This window comes from Phaseolus vulgaris, chromosome 9 (assembly GCF_051622355.1).
Source record: "Phaseolus vulgaris cultivar YP4 chromosome 9, ASM5162235v1, whole genome shotgun sequence".
Lineage (NCBI taxonomy): Eukaryota > Viridiplantae > Streptophyta > Magnoliopsida > Fabales > Fabaceae > Phaseolus > Phaseolus vulgaris.
In genome coordinates, this window is record NC_143506.1 from 38,127,331 (window position 1) to 38,144,327 (window position 16,997).

A 16,997-nucleotide genomic window follows, 5' to 3' on the forward strand; every position below is an offset into this window, starting at 1 on the left:
TTTTAACTCTGTATATTTTTTAAGATTTAATCATTTTTAATTTATTTATATATTGTTAATAAAAAAATTACAATTTTTTTTTAAATATCATATTCGAATCTAAAATGTGGTATTATCTATAAAAAAAAGTTATAAAACTAAAAAAACTTCTTAAAGATAGATACGGTACAAAAAAGTTAAAAATCCTACATTTATTATACATATACTTAAATTATAATATATAATTAAGATATAAATTTTATTTTACAAACCTATTTTGTAAAATTGAATTAGATATACATTTATTTATTAAATTAATATGTGAGTTAATACTTAAAAGAAAATAAATAAAAATTTATATTAAATAAAATTAAAAAAAAAATGATTAAGATATAAAAGGTATATAAATTTATTATTTTAAAGTTTTGAATTAAAAGTTATATTTACCTCATTTGATTATCTGTAATTCTTTTGTTCTGGGTATCCAATAATTTTTTTAATATTTTTCCTTCTAAATATTTTCTCCTGTTAGTTCCCTCCCTCAAATTTTGTTTACATGGCATGAGGAGGAAAAGTTTGGCCGAAGCACAATGATACACTTTTTAGTTTAAAATTGATTTTGATAAAAAAAAGATTATAAGTAAACGAGTAAGTCATACTTAAAAGTTATTACTTCTAAAAGAGAATTATATTTTCAAATACAGCTTTAAATTGTTTTTATTACTTCTACGTTGAAATCATAATATTAAGATTTTTATCAATTAAAATAAATAAATTATTTAAAACATGTAAATCATGTTTTCACCACAAGAAAATCATGAAATAGAAATCAATTGTTAGAGACCAAAATAATTAGTTGCAATAGTAACTAAATTAGAGACCATTTTGTAAACTAAAACTAAAATTGGTTTCCAAATTAGTTTCTATTATTGTTAAATAGTTTCTAAATTGGTATTTAATTAGCAACCATGGTTTTAGAGACTAAATTTAGAAACTAAATAATTGGTAGTTAAAACCTTGGTTGCTAATTAGATACCAATTTAGAAACTATTTAACAATAATCGAAACTAATTTGGAAACCAATTTTTGTTTTAGTTTCTAAAATTGTCTTTAATTTAGTTACTATTGCAACTAATTATTTTGGTTTCTAAAAATTGATTTCTATTTGATGATTTTCTTGTACTGTTCAACCATATATACACATAACATAATGCAAAAAACATCATCATTTCTAAAAAAGTCAAACACTTGCCTCTTAATAATAAAGTATATATGTTCTGTTTTTATTGGGCCCCTGTATCTTTGGACTTTTTTCTGTTTTAAGGCTTTCTGTTTTTACTTTCCAGCACCATATATTCTCTCTTGTACTGTTTTGAGATACATTGAATAATAATATAATTGATATTCTTTCCTTTTCTTCCTCTATTGTTTTTCGCCGCTGTCTTTCCCTATCTCTATTCTTTTCAGTGCTACATTAGGGTTTCACTATCTCTGTCTTCTTGATTCTCTCTTGCTAAACAAGGCTTCTTTCTTCGAATCCTTTCTAACTTCCGCAGGTTTGCTCTACCAATCCCAAAGACTCGCGTCAACTCTGTTATGGTATCAGAAGAGCTTTGTTGCGCACTTTATTCCTCTTTCATCTTCTCTATCTTTATGAATCTTTTATGTGCTTACGATCTGTTTCTTGTTTTTCTTGTAGCGAAATGGCAGAAGAGCGAACAACGAGAACAAATACACCTACGTTGGAACCCTCCACAAGTAGTTACCTTTATCTCCATCCTGGTGAGAATCCAACAGCTTCATTGGTCTCGCCAGTGCTTGACTCGACGAATTACCATTCCTGGAGCAGATCCATCATAACAGCGCTGAGTGCAAAGAATAAGGTGAAATTCGTTTTGGGTACTCACCCTTGTCCACCAACGAACGACTCTACACATTCAGCTTGGATCAGATGCAACAACATGGTTCTTTCATGGTTAATACATTCGGTACCTCTCCCAATTAGACAAAGCATTATTTGGATGGATGTAGCTGTCGATATTTGGAACGACTTGAAAACTAGATATTCGCAAGGTAATCTCTCTAGGATTTCTGATTTGCAATCTGAAGCATCTTCTTTGAGTCATAACGACTTATCTGTAACTAACTATTTTACAAAACTCAGAATTATTTGGGATGAGCTTGATAACTTCCGACATAACCCTATATGTGTTTGTCAAATTAACTGTACTTGCTCTGTAGCTTCTGATATCAGTAGAAGAAAACGTGAGGACCAAGCTATGCAATTTCTATGTGGGCTTAATGATCAATTCAACAACATTCGATCGCATGTACTCCTTATGGAACCGGTACCACCTATTTCTAAAATTTTTCTTTAGTGGCTCGACAAGAACGCCAATTAGCAAGTAACTTTCTGATTCCAAATATTAACCATACTAGTGTCAGTCGTAATTCTGCTCCTACTTGCTCTTTCAGTGGAAAATTTGGTCACACTGAGAATATTTGTTTTAAAAGGGTGGGGTTCCCCAATCAGAAAATAAAAAATTTAGGTTTAGTGGCAATAGGAAGATTTGTACTCTTCTGAAATTTGTCAACAAGAACAGGTAAATGGGGACATGCCCTCTGTATTCACAGCCCAACAATATCAAGTTTTATCAGCACTAATCAAGCAAAATTCCATCAATAGTGTTGCGAACTAGCCCCCTGTACAATTGAATCAAGTGGGCTCCTTCCCTGTCAATAAAGATCAAAAGGATTCTTCAATGGGTAATGTTATCTTCTCTAATCTCTATACTACTGTTAAAGGTTCTTGGATACTAGATTCAGGAGCAATTGATCATGTTTGCACTTGTTTATCTGACTTTACATCATATAAAATCATAAAACATGTCCTTATTAGTTTGTCAAATGGTCATCGGTTTTATACTAGTTGTTCTGGAACTGTGGCTTTTAGTAATAAATTTTACCTTACTGATGTTCTATATGTGCCTGAGTTTACCTTCAATCTTGTTTCTGCATCTAAACTTGCTTTAAATTTGAACTGTCATTTGAGTTTCTCATCTAAGGATTGTGTGATACAGGACAATTTAACGAAAGAGAAGATTGGTATAGTTGAGGCCAAAAATGGCTTGTATATTTTTCATTCTTCTATCTTTCAAAGAAATGTCACAAACAGATACATTCCTTCTATCCATTGTGTTTCTAATGATGTTAACGTGTGGCACAATAGATTGGGACATCTTTCTAATGAAAGACTACATGTTTTGAGATCTATATACCCCTGTATTTTTGTTCAAAAACCTTATCTGTGTGATACTTGTCATAGAGCAAAGCAAAGAAAACTCTCTTTCTCTTTAAGTCATTCCAATACTTCTCATATCTTTGATCTTTTGCATATGGATATTTGGGGCCCTTGTTCTATTATTTCTATGCATGGTTTTCGATATTTTTTAACTATTGTGGACGATTTTTCAAGTTATACTTGGGTAATCCCTATGTGCACGAAATCTGAAGTTAGAACTCACATAGTTTTTATCTTATGTTGAAAACCATTTTCACACCATTGTCAAAACTACACGTTCTAATAATGGTGTTGAGTTTGCCATGACTAATTTGTTTTCTTTTAAAGGCATCATTCATAAAAAAAACTTGTGTTGAAACACCAGAACAAAACGGTATTGCCGAACGTAAACACCAGCGTATTCTTAATGTTACACGTGTTTTGCTTTTTCAAGCCAATTTACCCCCCCCCCCCCCCCCCACCCCCAATTTTTTGGCAATTTGTTGTTTTGCTCATTAATTGTATTCCAACCCCTTTATTGCAAAACATGACTCCTTATGAAAAGTTACTTGACTCTCTTTATGATATTTCTTCTTTGCGTGTTTTTGGTTGTCTTTGTTACTCTAGCACTATTACTTTTCACAGAAAGAAACTTGATGACAGATCTGTATCTGGTATTTTTTTAGGTTTTCAACCTCATACTAAAGGTTACCTTTTTCTTAATCTTAGAAATCATAAAATTGAGATCTCACGAAATATTGTCTTTTATGAAAATCTCTTTCCATATAATTTGAAAGATGATAAAAATGACAGTCCCAACATTGTCTATGCCTATTCCACAGTCTTATAATTCAAATTATGATTTTTTTTCTTCTGACAATTGCAATACTAGTACTGAACTCATTATACCCACTGGAAATATGAATACTACTCCACTAAGGAGATCAACTAGGGCCAAAGGACCTCCAGCTTACCTTCAGTATTTTCATACAGATTTGCCATCTACACATAGTGTAAGTTCTAAGTATCCCATTAAAAATTTTGTATCATATTCTGCTTTATCTTCTAATTTTAAAAGTCTTATTGCTTCTTTTTCTTCTTCTATTGAACCCAAAAACTATGAGGATGCTTCCAAACATGACTGCTGGAAAAAGGCTATGGCGGACGAACTAGAAGCTCTCTCGACTAATCATACATGGATTCTTGTGCCTCTGCCATTGGGAAAGAAAGTCATTGGATGTCGATGGATTTACAAACACAAACACAAATCTGATGGCACGATTGATCGTTACAAAGCACGCCTCGTTGCCAAGGGTTACACACAACTTGAAGGACTCGACTTCCTTGACACGTTTGCCCCTGTTGCAAAGTTGACCACCCTGCGCCTCTTACTTGTGCTAGCTGCATCTCATAACTGGAATCTCAAACAACTAGACGTTAACAACGCTTTTCTTCATGGAGATTTGCTTGAAGAGGTCTACATGAAGCCACCACCTGGAGTTGTTGTTCCTAATTCAAATTTTGTCTGCAAACTGCAACGCTCCCTCTATGGTCTCCGTCAGGCTAGTAGACAATGGTACGCCAAATTATCCAACTTTTAACTTAATAATGATTATATTCTATCTGCTGCTGATCACTCATTATTTTTAAAAACTACTGATACTCACATAACTGCTCTTCTTGTGTATGTTGATGACATCGTTCTCACCGGGAATAATACTGAGGAAATCACCCACATCACCAATCTGTTGCATCAACATTTTAAAATAAAAAATATAGGCGATCTCACTTTCTTCCTTGGTCTGGAAGTTGCCAAAAACAGCACTGGAATCCACCTTTCACAACTCAAATATACCATGGACCTTCTTCATGAAACAAGAATGTTTGGATGTGCTCATGTTCCAACACCTATGGTTCATTCTTCACCTCCATCTAGCACTCAAGGTGTTCCTCTAGATGTTGCAGAATCATCCTCTTACCGAAGACTGCTAGGATGCCTTATATTTGACAAACACAAGACCAGACATTGCCTTCAGCGTGAACAAGCTCAGTCAATTTGTTTCTGCACCCACCACAGTTCATCATTAGGCTGTTTTTCGTATTCTTAGATACCTCAAGAATGCACCTAGTAATGGTATTTTTCTTTCAGCAGCAAGCACAACCCAGCTCAAGGCATACAGTGATTCAGATTGGGCAGCTTGTACTGAGACAACAAAATCAGTTACTTGTTTCTCTATTTATCTTAGTGACTCTCTCATTTCCTGGAAATCGAAAAAGCAACATACTATATCCAGAAGTTCATCTGAAGCTGAGTATAGAGCTCTCGCAACCACCACTTGCGAGATACAATGGTTATCCTATCTACTCCATGATCTCCACATTCCTTTCATTCAACCAGCCACACTTTACTGTGATAATCAGTCAACAATACAAATTGCTTCCAATCAAGTATTCCACGAACGAACCAAACATATAGAAATCGACTACCATCTTTTTAGGGAAAAACTAAATGCTGGATTGATCAAACTACTCCCCATCCCTTCCTCCGTGCAAACAACAGATATCTTCACCAAGCCTCTACCTCCTTCCATCTTCAACGTGCTTCAATCCAAGCTGGAAATAAAGAACTTATACTCCTAGCTTGAGGGGGGGGGGGGGGGTTGATAAAGTATATATGTTCTGTTTTTATTGGGTCCCTGTATCTTTGGGCTTTTTTTGTTTTAAGGCTTTCTGTTTTTACTTTCCAGCACCATATATTCTCTCTTGTACTGTTTTGAGATACATTGAATAATAATAGAATTGATATTCTTTCCTTTTCTTCCTCTATTGTTTATCGCCGCTGCCTTTCCCTATCTCTGTTCTTTTCAGTGCTACATTAGGGTTTCACTATCTTTGGCTTCTTGATTCTCTCTTGCTAAACAGGACTTCTTTCTTCGACTCCTTTCTAGCTTTCGCAGATTTGCTCTACCAATCCAAAGACTCGCGTCAACTCTGTTACTTACAAAAATAATACGACGGTAAAAAGTATTGTAATACCCAAAACAATAACATAAAACATCAATGATCTTTCTAATTAAATAAACTATCTTCTTTTCATCAGAATTAAATGTATCTAATTTTATCCACCTCTTATTATGGTAACTAACATAATTTTAATATTTTTATTTAGAAGTTAAGAAGTATATTTGTTTTAAACATAACTTTATTATAAATTTAAAATACTGTCACTTGTTTATATGACTTTTAAATAAATAAAAAATTATTTGAGTGAAAACAAATCGAATTAAAAGTTAAATTTTAAGATAAGTTCTCATTAGGTTGAAATTTAAGTCACATGTTAGAAAGGACAGGGTTGTAGTACAATCATTGACCAAAAGCTGATGAGTACCAAATTTGAATTATTATCAGCAATATGACCCGTCCCCATTCATGCACGTTTCTTATATTCTTTTTAGGTAATTTTCACCTTTTTCAAATAAAAATAAAAATTTCACAGTTATTTTCTCTCTCGTGGTAAAATTCAGTTTCTTGTCGTATTAGCTATCCGAGGTTCTATTTGAAAATTCTTATCTTAAAGGACATTTTACCCATTGACAGTAAAAGTGTCTGAAAGGACAATTATATATTAACTTTCTACCGATCCTATTAACTTTGTACCATAATATCACAATTTTCAAATAAAAAAAAAACATTTCACAGTTTTTTTTTTCTCTCTCGTGGTAAAATTTAGTTTAAAGGACTAGTCAATTCTTTCTTCACATATTTTAACCGGCAAAGATAAAGACGACGACGATGGTCTTGACCCTTTTTGTGCACGCGGTTGTTTACTACTAAATTTTCAGCATATTTTATAAACATACTTTTTATATACTTTTTAAAGTTTTATATACTTTTTTAAATGTTTACCAATCTATTCATTGAAATAACTTTTTTAATTGAAATAACATCCTTTTATAAAAAAAAAACATCACATAATAATATCTGCATCAAAAAATTTTAAAAGACCGGTATTTTTAGGTTTAGCATATGCAAAATTACTCATATGCTTGTAAGACATTTAAAGATTATAATATGTTTCATTTTTTATCGGTAGGGTCATATGACTGATGTTATGCCCCGGTCCTTATTATTGAATCGATCGAGATCACGGTCCACATCAATGGGTCGACCGATAACACAAATCCAATTACGTTCAAGCAGGATTAATCAGGTTATCAGAGATTAAGAGCTAGGTAGTGTATTTATAAACATGGTCCACCTCCTTAATCTGACCCAGTAAAAATGACCCATTAGAATAATATAAATATCATACATTCCAAGATCCAAGTACATCATCATGTACGGTCTTCTGACAACGGAGCATCGAATACCTTTACTGACTTGAGCGTCAGAGTGTATTTTGCAGGTACCCTTCGAACCTGAACTACGAGAAGACTGAGAAGTGAGACGAGTAAGGAAGAGCTAGGAGCTTGCAAGGAAGGTAACTGAAATACAATCCGACCGACCGAAGGTAGAAGAAGAATCCTCTCAATAATTCGTTAAACTCCAACTCCACTCAAGAATAATTTTAAATATTCATTAGTAGTTTGTTTTCTTTAAATTTTGACTAGTAAAATGTGTCTCATTTTAGTTATTTGTTCAAGCTAGAATTCAAACTTTTAACACGTTTTTAACGTTTAAACCACACTTAAATAAGCCAACAAATGTCGTTTTCAATTGTCAAATTCTTGTTGTAAGTGAAACAACGTCACATGCGAACAAGTTTTTCTTTCCAGCTATCAAACTGGTTCTCTTGATTGAGCAAGTCCAAGAACATCCTTTTGAATTCTAAAGTATTGTTGCGAACAAAAAAGACAAAACTTTTTGATGACATGATTGGTGTGATGGATTTATTTCCCATTATTATTTATATTTCTTTTTATTATTATTAATCACAATTATCATAATTATTATTAATGTTGGAAACTATAGCACGCAGAATTCGAAGTTAATTCTCTTGAGTCATCAAAGAAGCTTTAACCACTATACCAGATAAATTCTTTTGTTATCTTATGATTTTTATTATACATATTATCATTATTATTATTAATATCAATATTATAAACATTATAAATATTTCAAATATTATAAATATTAATAATATTAATAATATTTTTAATTATTTTTTAAATAAATTTTGAAATAAGTTACATAGAGATTTTATCCGTATCTAACATTTTTAGTTATTTTTTAATTAAATTTGAAATAAGTTACATACAAATTTAATCCGTATGTAACAGTTTTTTAATTAAATTTTTAATACATTACATATGGATTATATCTGTATGTAACACTTTTTTTTTATTTTTAATTAAATTTGAAATAAGTTACATACGAAGTTAAACCCTAAACCTTAAATCCGTATGTAGCAGTTCTTTTTTAATTAAATTTTTAATTCATTACATACTGATTATATCCGTATGTAACACTTTTTTTTAATTAAATTTGAAATAAATTACATTCGGATATTCGTATGTAATAATTTTTGTTTTTTGAATTAAATTTTAAATATCTTACATACGGATTAGAATCTGTATGTAAATATCTGTATGTAACATTGACTTCACATACAGATTTATACTATATGTAATAATCGGTATGTAATTCCAATTTTTCTTGTAGTGAGATAGGGTGTTGGTTTCCAAGGAATGATTGGATATTTGGCCAAATAGTAAACAATATGTCTCTAGTAGATCGGTGTCAGATTATTGTGCTTTGGTAATTAAAGATGTATGTTCTTAGAAGCTTAGATGTGTGGCAGAAAGATGGCAATTTCAGAGGTTTTGTACGAAACAAGTTGATCAATTATGAAGTGCGTGGGAGAGGGTTGTTTGTTTTAAAGGAAAAATTGAAGATGTTGAAACAAGATTTAAAAGTTTGGAATCGTGATGTTTTCGGGAATGTTATTAACTTTGGGAAAGAATTAAAAAAGAAGATTCAGTTTTTGGATGATCGAGATGATGAAGGCACTCTTGACGAGGCTGGTAGGGGGGAGAGGAGGAGTTTATTGGTCGAACATAGTAAACATTTGTTCAAGCAAGAAGCTTTATATTTTCAGAAAGCTCGTCAAAAGTGGCTACAACAAGGGGATTTATACACTAAGTATTTCCATTCTGTTGTTGCGTGGAGAAAGGTAAGGAACAACTTCAATGGTATGCCTATTCATGGCTAGTGGTGTGAGGACAAGGATGTGGTTAAAGATAAACTCATGGATTTCTTCAAAAAAAAGATTTGAAGACGTTTTTGGGCCTCAGGTTAGGTCGGATAACATTCGTTTTAACTCTATTTCTGAATCTGATAATGAGAAGTTGGTTGGTCCTTTTTTTGAAGAGGAGGTTAAGAACGCGATTTGGAGTTGTGACAGTTCGAAGAGTCCAGACCCGGATGGTTTTAATTTCAGTTTCATTAAACATAGTTGGGAGGTGATTAAGAAGGATATTTTTTCGGTTGTAGAGGATTTTGCTTGCTCCAGTTCTTGGCCTAGGGGATCAAATGCTTCCTTTATTTGTTTGATTCCTAAGTATGATAACTCCAGTCGCTTAGGGATTTCATACTTATCTCTCTGATTGGCTGTTTGTACAAGATTGTTTCTAAACTTCTTTCCCTAAGGTTGAAAAAGGTGTTAAGCAAGATACCGATTCAAGACAGTCAGCTTTTCTCGAAGTTCGGGGTTAAATGAACAGTGTTCTTGTTGCCAACGAGGTGCGTGAGGAGGCTAAGAGAGCGCAGAAGGGCTGCGTTTTCTTCAAGGTTGATTACGAGAAAACCTATGATTCAGTGAAGTGGGATTTTATTTACTACATATTAGGAAGGCTTGTTTTTTGTGATAAGTGGACCCTTTAGATTAGATGTTGTCTTGAATCCGCGTCGATATCAGTTCTTGTTAACGGAAGTCCAACAAAGGAATTTTCCCCGTTGAAGGGTTTGAGGTAGGGTGATCCTCTCACACCTTTCTTGTTTCTGATTGTGGAGGAAGGTCTGGCAATAGTTTATAGGAATGCCGAGTCATTGGGAATGATCGACAGTTTGGAGGTAGGAAGTAAGAAGGTTAGAGTTAATATGCTGCAATACGCAACTCTTTTATTTTGTCATGCGAATTCTAAAAGTGTGTTCAATGTTAAGGCAATGTTATATTGCTTTGAGTTTGCTTCGGGTTTGAAGGTGAATTTTTTGAAAATCAGAATTGGTGGAGTAGGGTCGATGCGTTTTCCATTCGGGGTTTTGCAACAATTCTTAATTGTGATACTATGAAAGTTCCTTTTAAATATTTGGGTTTTTCAATTGGAGGTTGTCACAAGAGGGAAGTTTTTTGGGATGGTGTGTTGGATAAAATCAAATACAGACTGGTGAGATGGAAAGCTAGGAATTTGTCTATGGCTGGAAGGATTTGTCTTATCAAGTATGTTCTTTCGTTTATTCCCTTATTCTATATGTCGATGTTTAGGTTGCCTGCAGGAATGATGAAGGAGATTGAGAGTATTCAGAGGAACTTTCTTTGGGGGAGGGGTTCCAAAGGGAGGAAGATGATTGGGTCTCTTGGAAAATGTTTTGTGAGACGAAGGGAGAGGGAGGACTCGGTGTGATCAATGTCAAGGATTTCAATTTGACTTTGCTCAGTAAGTGGATTTGGCAGTTGGGGGTCTAATGAAAGGGGTTTGTGGGAGGAGGTTCTAGAATCTAAATATGGTGGCTTAAGGAATTTGAAAGAGGACAAAGGTGGTTCTTATGTCTCCCTCTGGTGGAAAGATTTGAAAAGGATCTGGCAGCTTGAGAAGTGGGGCAAAAATTTCGGAGATTGTTTAAAATGGAAGATTGGTAATGGAAAGTCTATTAGGTTTTGGGAATACCGGTGGACTGGTAATGATGCTTTGAAGTCTAATTTCCCAAGGCTTTTTTCTTTAATCACCGAGAAAGAAGTGTCGCTGGATAGTTGTGGTTCCCGGGCAAACTTTGGGTGGGAGTGGTCTTTGGGGTGGAGAAGAAACCTTTTTGATTGGGAGCAGGTACAACTAGAGAAGCTCCTTGAGGAAGTGCACAACTTGTGTCCTATCTTGGAGAAAGCTGACAGGTGGATTTGAATAGAAGACTTAAGTCACGGGTACTCAGTTAGTTCGGCTTATAGGATTCTAAGAGGTGGTCGAGGAAAGGACTGGTCTGGGATCACTACAAAAAAACGTGTATAATGCGGCGGTTATTTTCGTAAAAACTGACGTTTTTAACCGCCGCATTATACGTCTGTGGCGGTACCGCATACCGCCAGAATTCTTGCCGCCACAAAGTTTAATGTGGCGGTCAATTAAAAACTGTTGTAGCAGACGCCATATTATGCATTGTATAAAGTGGCGGTTTTAAGCGTGTAATTGACGTCAGTTATAAATGTCGTAATTTTAAAACTAGGTACACCAATTCTAACGTAAATAGTGGCAGTTTTAACCGCCACTTAATACGATATAATATAAATTTAATTTAAATTTTAATATTTATAATAATTAATTTAATTTCGTTTTATAATTTGATTTCATAATATTATTTAATTTTATATTATAATTAAATTTCAGTACGCAATTAAATTTCATAATATAATTAAATTATAAGATAAATTAATTTTATAATAAAATTATACCTCATAATATAATTAAAATTGATAAATATAATAATAAGAAATGATTTTATTCATTCATTAAGATAACAAAGTTTATAATGTCAAACTAATCCAAAAAACAATTAAATTAAATTGTCAAAATGTAAATTTTATTTGAATATATTACAACTAATGTCATAGTCCTAATTCTAATTTGTCTTGTTGCCTCCACTTGATCCAATAATATTCTGGTTCAGTGATGAAGTACAACTTCCATCATCCGGTGCCTGAAATTAATTAAAATATGTTTAGAGTTAATTTTCAAATTTTAAAAAATAAATGAAAAGAATATTATATATCCAAGGAGTGTGCATGAATTAAGGAGTTTGCATAGAAGCCCATACCCTCCTGGCATGGCATATTCAACAGATTATTGTTCACTAATTGGGATGGAAGGTTTACGACCGTATTCACTGGTTGCACCAAACTCACTAAGCACTTCTACTGACACATCACCCGACACATCACCCTCCAGTACTCTTCACAACCTAATTAATTCATTAGTTCATCCATCATAACTTAAGTTAAACAAAGCTTATTCAAATTATATAAACAACAACAATTAGAAAAGAGAGAAAGAAAAAATAACATGTGACAAATTAATTATTTAAAATAAGAGGAAAGTGAAGCTTGCAACAAAGAAATTTGTAGATGGAATAACTACATAGCAAATGAAATCAGTGTTATATATTAATATATCTAATTCAGGTAACAGGTAAGTGTCTAGACATGTATGCATACTCAACCTTTGTTCATGATTGTGATTTCAATTTCAAATTAGGTAAGCTCCCATTGTATTCCTCGTTTTCAAAGGCCAGTGGACCTGCAAACAAATTTGTTATACGGAGTAAATTCAAACAAATAAAAAAAAAAAATTTAAAGGATAAATTAGTCACTTTAAAAAATAATCTTTGAAAAATACTTTAAAATATAGCAAAGAATTGGAATTAAAATTATAAAATAAATATTAATTATTGTTAGTATTATAATAGTAATAGAGAAATCTTATGTTCATTAACTATCATTCATCATAACAATAATAATTCATCAATGGAATTAAATCATAATCCTATATATTGTTGCAAAGGAAATGCAAAAGTATGCAGCATTTCAAACTAGTTTGAAAAATCTACCTTGGAGCCGTTAGGGACCAGTTCTTAGAGTGTCTTAAGCCGCTCACTTATTCTCTCTCTTATGTTCTGTGATACACTCGTACAAACATTCTATCAGCATTGAGCTTATATTTAATTTTTCTTAATTTGCAATCAAAGCATGGAACATATATGCGACAGACAAATTTAACTTAGGTTTGAAGTAATTAAGCAAACCTTGGCAGCAACATTTTGAGGATCCTTGGGTGGGCTTGACTTTGGTTTTGTTGCTTTACTTGTAGTTGTGCATGGCTTCTTGGCATTGGCAGCTTGCATGGTCTCTCCCTATAAACACCAAAATCATTCTTCCATTCTAATTAATTTCATGTACTTCTTATGGACTAATGCTAAATAAATGTATAAAAAGAAGCTAAGATGTGATTAAGAAAGCAATGATTAATACCATAAAAGATCGCTTTCTCAAGACTAAATCTTGTGTTGCTGACTCATTCAGGCTATCACTATGGGCATTTGGTTCTGAGTATAGCCACCCAGAAGATGAACTTTCACCATGTTGTTGCTTCTCTTTTGCACCTTTGAACATGGAGCTATAGCAAGTAGCAATTTTAGAGCAACTGAAATTTTGGACCAGGCGCATGTGTGTGGTGCTTTTGGGACTAACATGGTTCCATTGGTCACAACCTTCATGCAAATTACTCTCTTTGGAAAACAACCAACTTTGTTGAAAGCTAAGGAAAGACTCACTACCTTGCATGAGGTTGTTGAACTCATTGACTTTGAAATTGATCAGACCTTGCCAGAATCAAAATGCTGCATTATAAAATTATAAAATTATAAAATGTTGCATGTAAACACAATTTCACAGTATGAATGCATGAATATGTGTGTTTTCATGGCCAATTCACCATTATAAAGCTGATTAGGATGTTTTCACCTTTTGCATTTTATCAAGTCAGAAGAAAATTACCTCGGAATTTAGGAAAAAATAAATAAAGCTAGTCTGCATATGAGAGCACCCAGTTCTGGAGATAAACAACAGAATTGTTTGACTCTATTTGATGGTAGATTTTAAACAAATTTTAGGACCTTCCTCTGTTGTTTAAGGCTAGAGTATTTTTTAGTGGACTTCATTCACTTAAAAACCTCATGTACCAATTGATATAACAAAATTGAAAAGCCATAAATTGGAGAACATTCTAAAATCTAACATTTCCTTAATTAATCACAGCGACACCAATTTATTACATGCAGTGACAGAAACTGTAATCAACATGTAGCCAAATGACCATTGGTTTTGTCCACAGGCATCAGAAGATGAATTACTTCACTTAAGCATTGCCCACTACTCCATCACCAACATTTCTGCAACAGAATAAATGCAATTAAGCAACTAATTTGAAGAGGGAAGGATTATAAATAGCATGGCATCATCGTTGCTACAACGAATGGTTGCAATATGCTTCCAAATAGATTCCAGGAGGGAAAAGCTTTTGAAACCAATAACCTAAGATTCCAGTACCAAGCACAGTGGCTAGAAAGATCATTTGATGACCTTTCTACCATATCCACGTGTTCCTAAAATCTAACATTCAAATTCAAAAGCTATAATGTTGTTAAACAACACAACTAACTATATGCAACTCAAACCACTATTCTCAAATCCAGTTTAGATATTATAATAAAATACAAATAGTAAAATAAAACCTACAACAACCCTTAAAATAGTTACGCCCTTTTTCCGATTAGTTGCCTTGACCATGTCAAATTTCTCAATATGGCTTACACCTAGCACCTACATCACATCACAGAAACTAAGATACAATTCAAACAACTTCAAATTTCAAAGTGTGAACTAATTACAGATTAGATTTTACTTTTTACCTCATAAGGATTAAAGTCACCATCGGAATTAAAGCTCCCTGTCACAAATGCAGCAACACAGATAATCTTTCACTCCATGTTGTTGTCTGGATAAACCTGAAAATCGACACTGAATTACATTTTATTAACCCTAGAAACGAGGTCCACGAAGATAACATAAGAAACGTGTGGTATGCGAAAAACAAATTAATTCGAACGAAAACTAAATTCGTTCTTCGATTCTTGCAAATGGATATATATATATATAGAGAGAGAGAGAGAGAGAGAGAGAGAAAATGGATGACCTGAGAGAGGTTGAAATTTTGGGACGGAGATTGTTATGAGAGAAACTCAATTTGGGGCAGTGCAGAATATTGGAGATTCCCAGAGCCATTGGGCGCGCCACTGCAAAGATGCAATGTTATCTCTCTCAGTTTATGTCTGAAATTTGAGATAACGAAATGGGGCGGTGAGTGAGGGTTTACGAAATACAACTGGGGAACGTTTGTGGTGAGGGTGAGAGGAAGGGTTTACGATTGCGGTGAGGGTGAGAGGAAAGGGTTTACGAAATGGGACTGAGAAGGGAAGGATTACGGTGAGGGTGAAAGGGTTTACGAAATGGGGTTGAGATGGTTTAGAAGAATGTGAAGACTGAAAAAGGATCAGTGTAGGAGTGAAGGTTTTTAGAGGTTGAGTGAAAGAGGTACATTTTCAAAAGTATCGAAGAGGGAAAAATGAAAACTTTGGAAAAGATTAAGGTTATGGAGGGAACAAAAAGCGGAAGAAATTTTATTTTGAAGGTAAATTGTGAGGGTTCTAAATGTCACATTTCGAATGAAGATTATGGCGCTTACGAAAATGTCGTATTATAGAGTAAATTGTGGCGGTTTTTAATAACCGCCATATTATAACCGCCACTATATACACGTTTTTTTGTAGTGGATGTTTAATTTCTTTTAGAGGATTAAGGCTTTGCCCTCAACCCAGTTGATCGTGTGGAGAGTGCTGGGAAATAAGATTACAACCAAGGTTAATTTACTCAGGCACAGGGTTGCGGTAAAAAACGGCTTGTACAATTTTTGCGGGGAAAAAGAGGATGAATATTTTCATTTGTTTTTTGATTGTAGGATATCGTGGTTGACGTGGAACCTTTGTTATGCGTGGATAGGCATTACGACGGTTGTTCCTTTTCATGTTTTCTCACACTTTTTGCAGTTCAGGTTGTGTAATGCTTCGGAGTCGGTAAATCTTGGCTTGGGTAATATGTGGAAGCGATAGTCAGTGAAATCTGGCGTCATAGAAATAAGATAGTTTTTAATGAGGGAATTCTGGACTTTTCTGAAATCTTTTCTTTGGCTCAGTTGAAGGTTTGAGCTTGACTCACGTCTAAGTTTCCCTCAGTTAGTTTTTCTTTTTCTGATTGGTGTCTCACTCCTTTGGTTTGTGTATTTTCTTTAGTGGGGATGTCAGAGGAAGTTTTTGTCAGGAGCAACTTTGTTTCTTAGATGTTTGAAAGGTGTTATGCAGTTAAGTTGCTCATACCTTTTTGTATAATTGATTGCTGATAAAAAAAAACTTAATCAATAAAATATCAAACTAAACACTAAATATATATGCAACTTTACTTATTTTTATTTTTTCATAGTTAATTATCTCACAACATATTTTTAATCCAATTTATTTTAATTTTTTTTTCATTTTATGTTAACTAAAAAAAATTAAACTGAATCATAAAGGTGACGACTTTAATATTTTAATTGTTAAATATTTAGATTTTAAAAGTGATAATTAAAATTTTAATAACTAATTAGAGATTAATTTAAAATTATTTGTTAATAATAAAATTTAATTTAGATATTAATAATTTTTTTGATTTCTAAAATATTATTTAATTTAATTAAAATAATAACTAATTATTTTTTATCTCTAAAATTAATTTATATTTAATAATTTTCTTGTAATACATATACTACAGTCTTAAAAATTATATTTAAATAAGAATTTTAACAGTAAAATTATATTAATTTAAATCTAAAATGTTACTGGACATATTTAAATTGAAATACATTTATTTTGTATCATTTAA

General features: G+C 32.9%; 1 pseudogene across 1 annotated transcript; it reads right to left on the bottom strand.

Moving 5' to 3' along the window:
* Positions 1-12,088: 12,088 nt before the first annotated feature.
* Positions 12,089-16,209, bottom strand: LOC137833045 (uncharacterized; annotated as a pseudogene). The gene is made up of 7 exons (XR_016515768.1): positions 16,116-16,209; positions 14,933-14,970; positions 14,760-14,843; positions 13,494-13,853; positions 13,268-13,375; positions 13,073-13,138; positions 12,089-12,166 (listed from the first exon to the last, which is right to left on the bottom strand). The product of XR_016515768.1 is annotated as an uncharacterized LOC137833045 (transcript).
* Between the last annotated feature and the right edge of the window lie 788 nt (positions 16,210-16,997).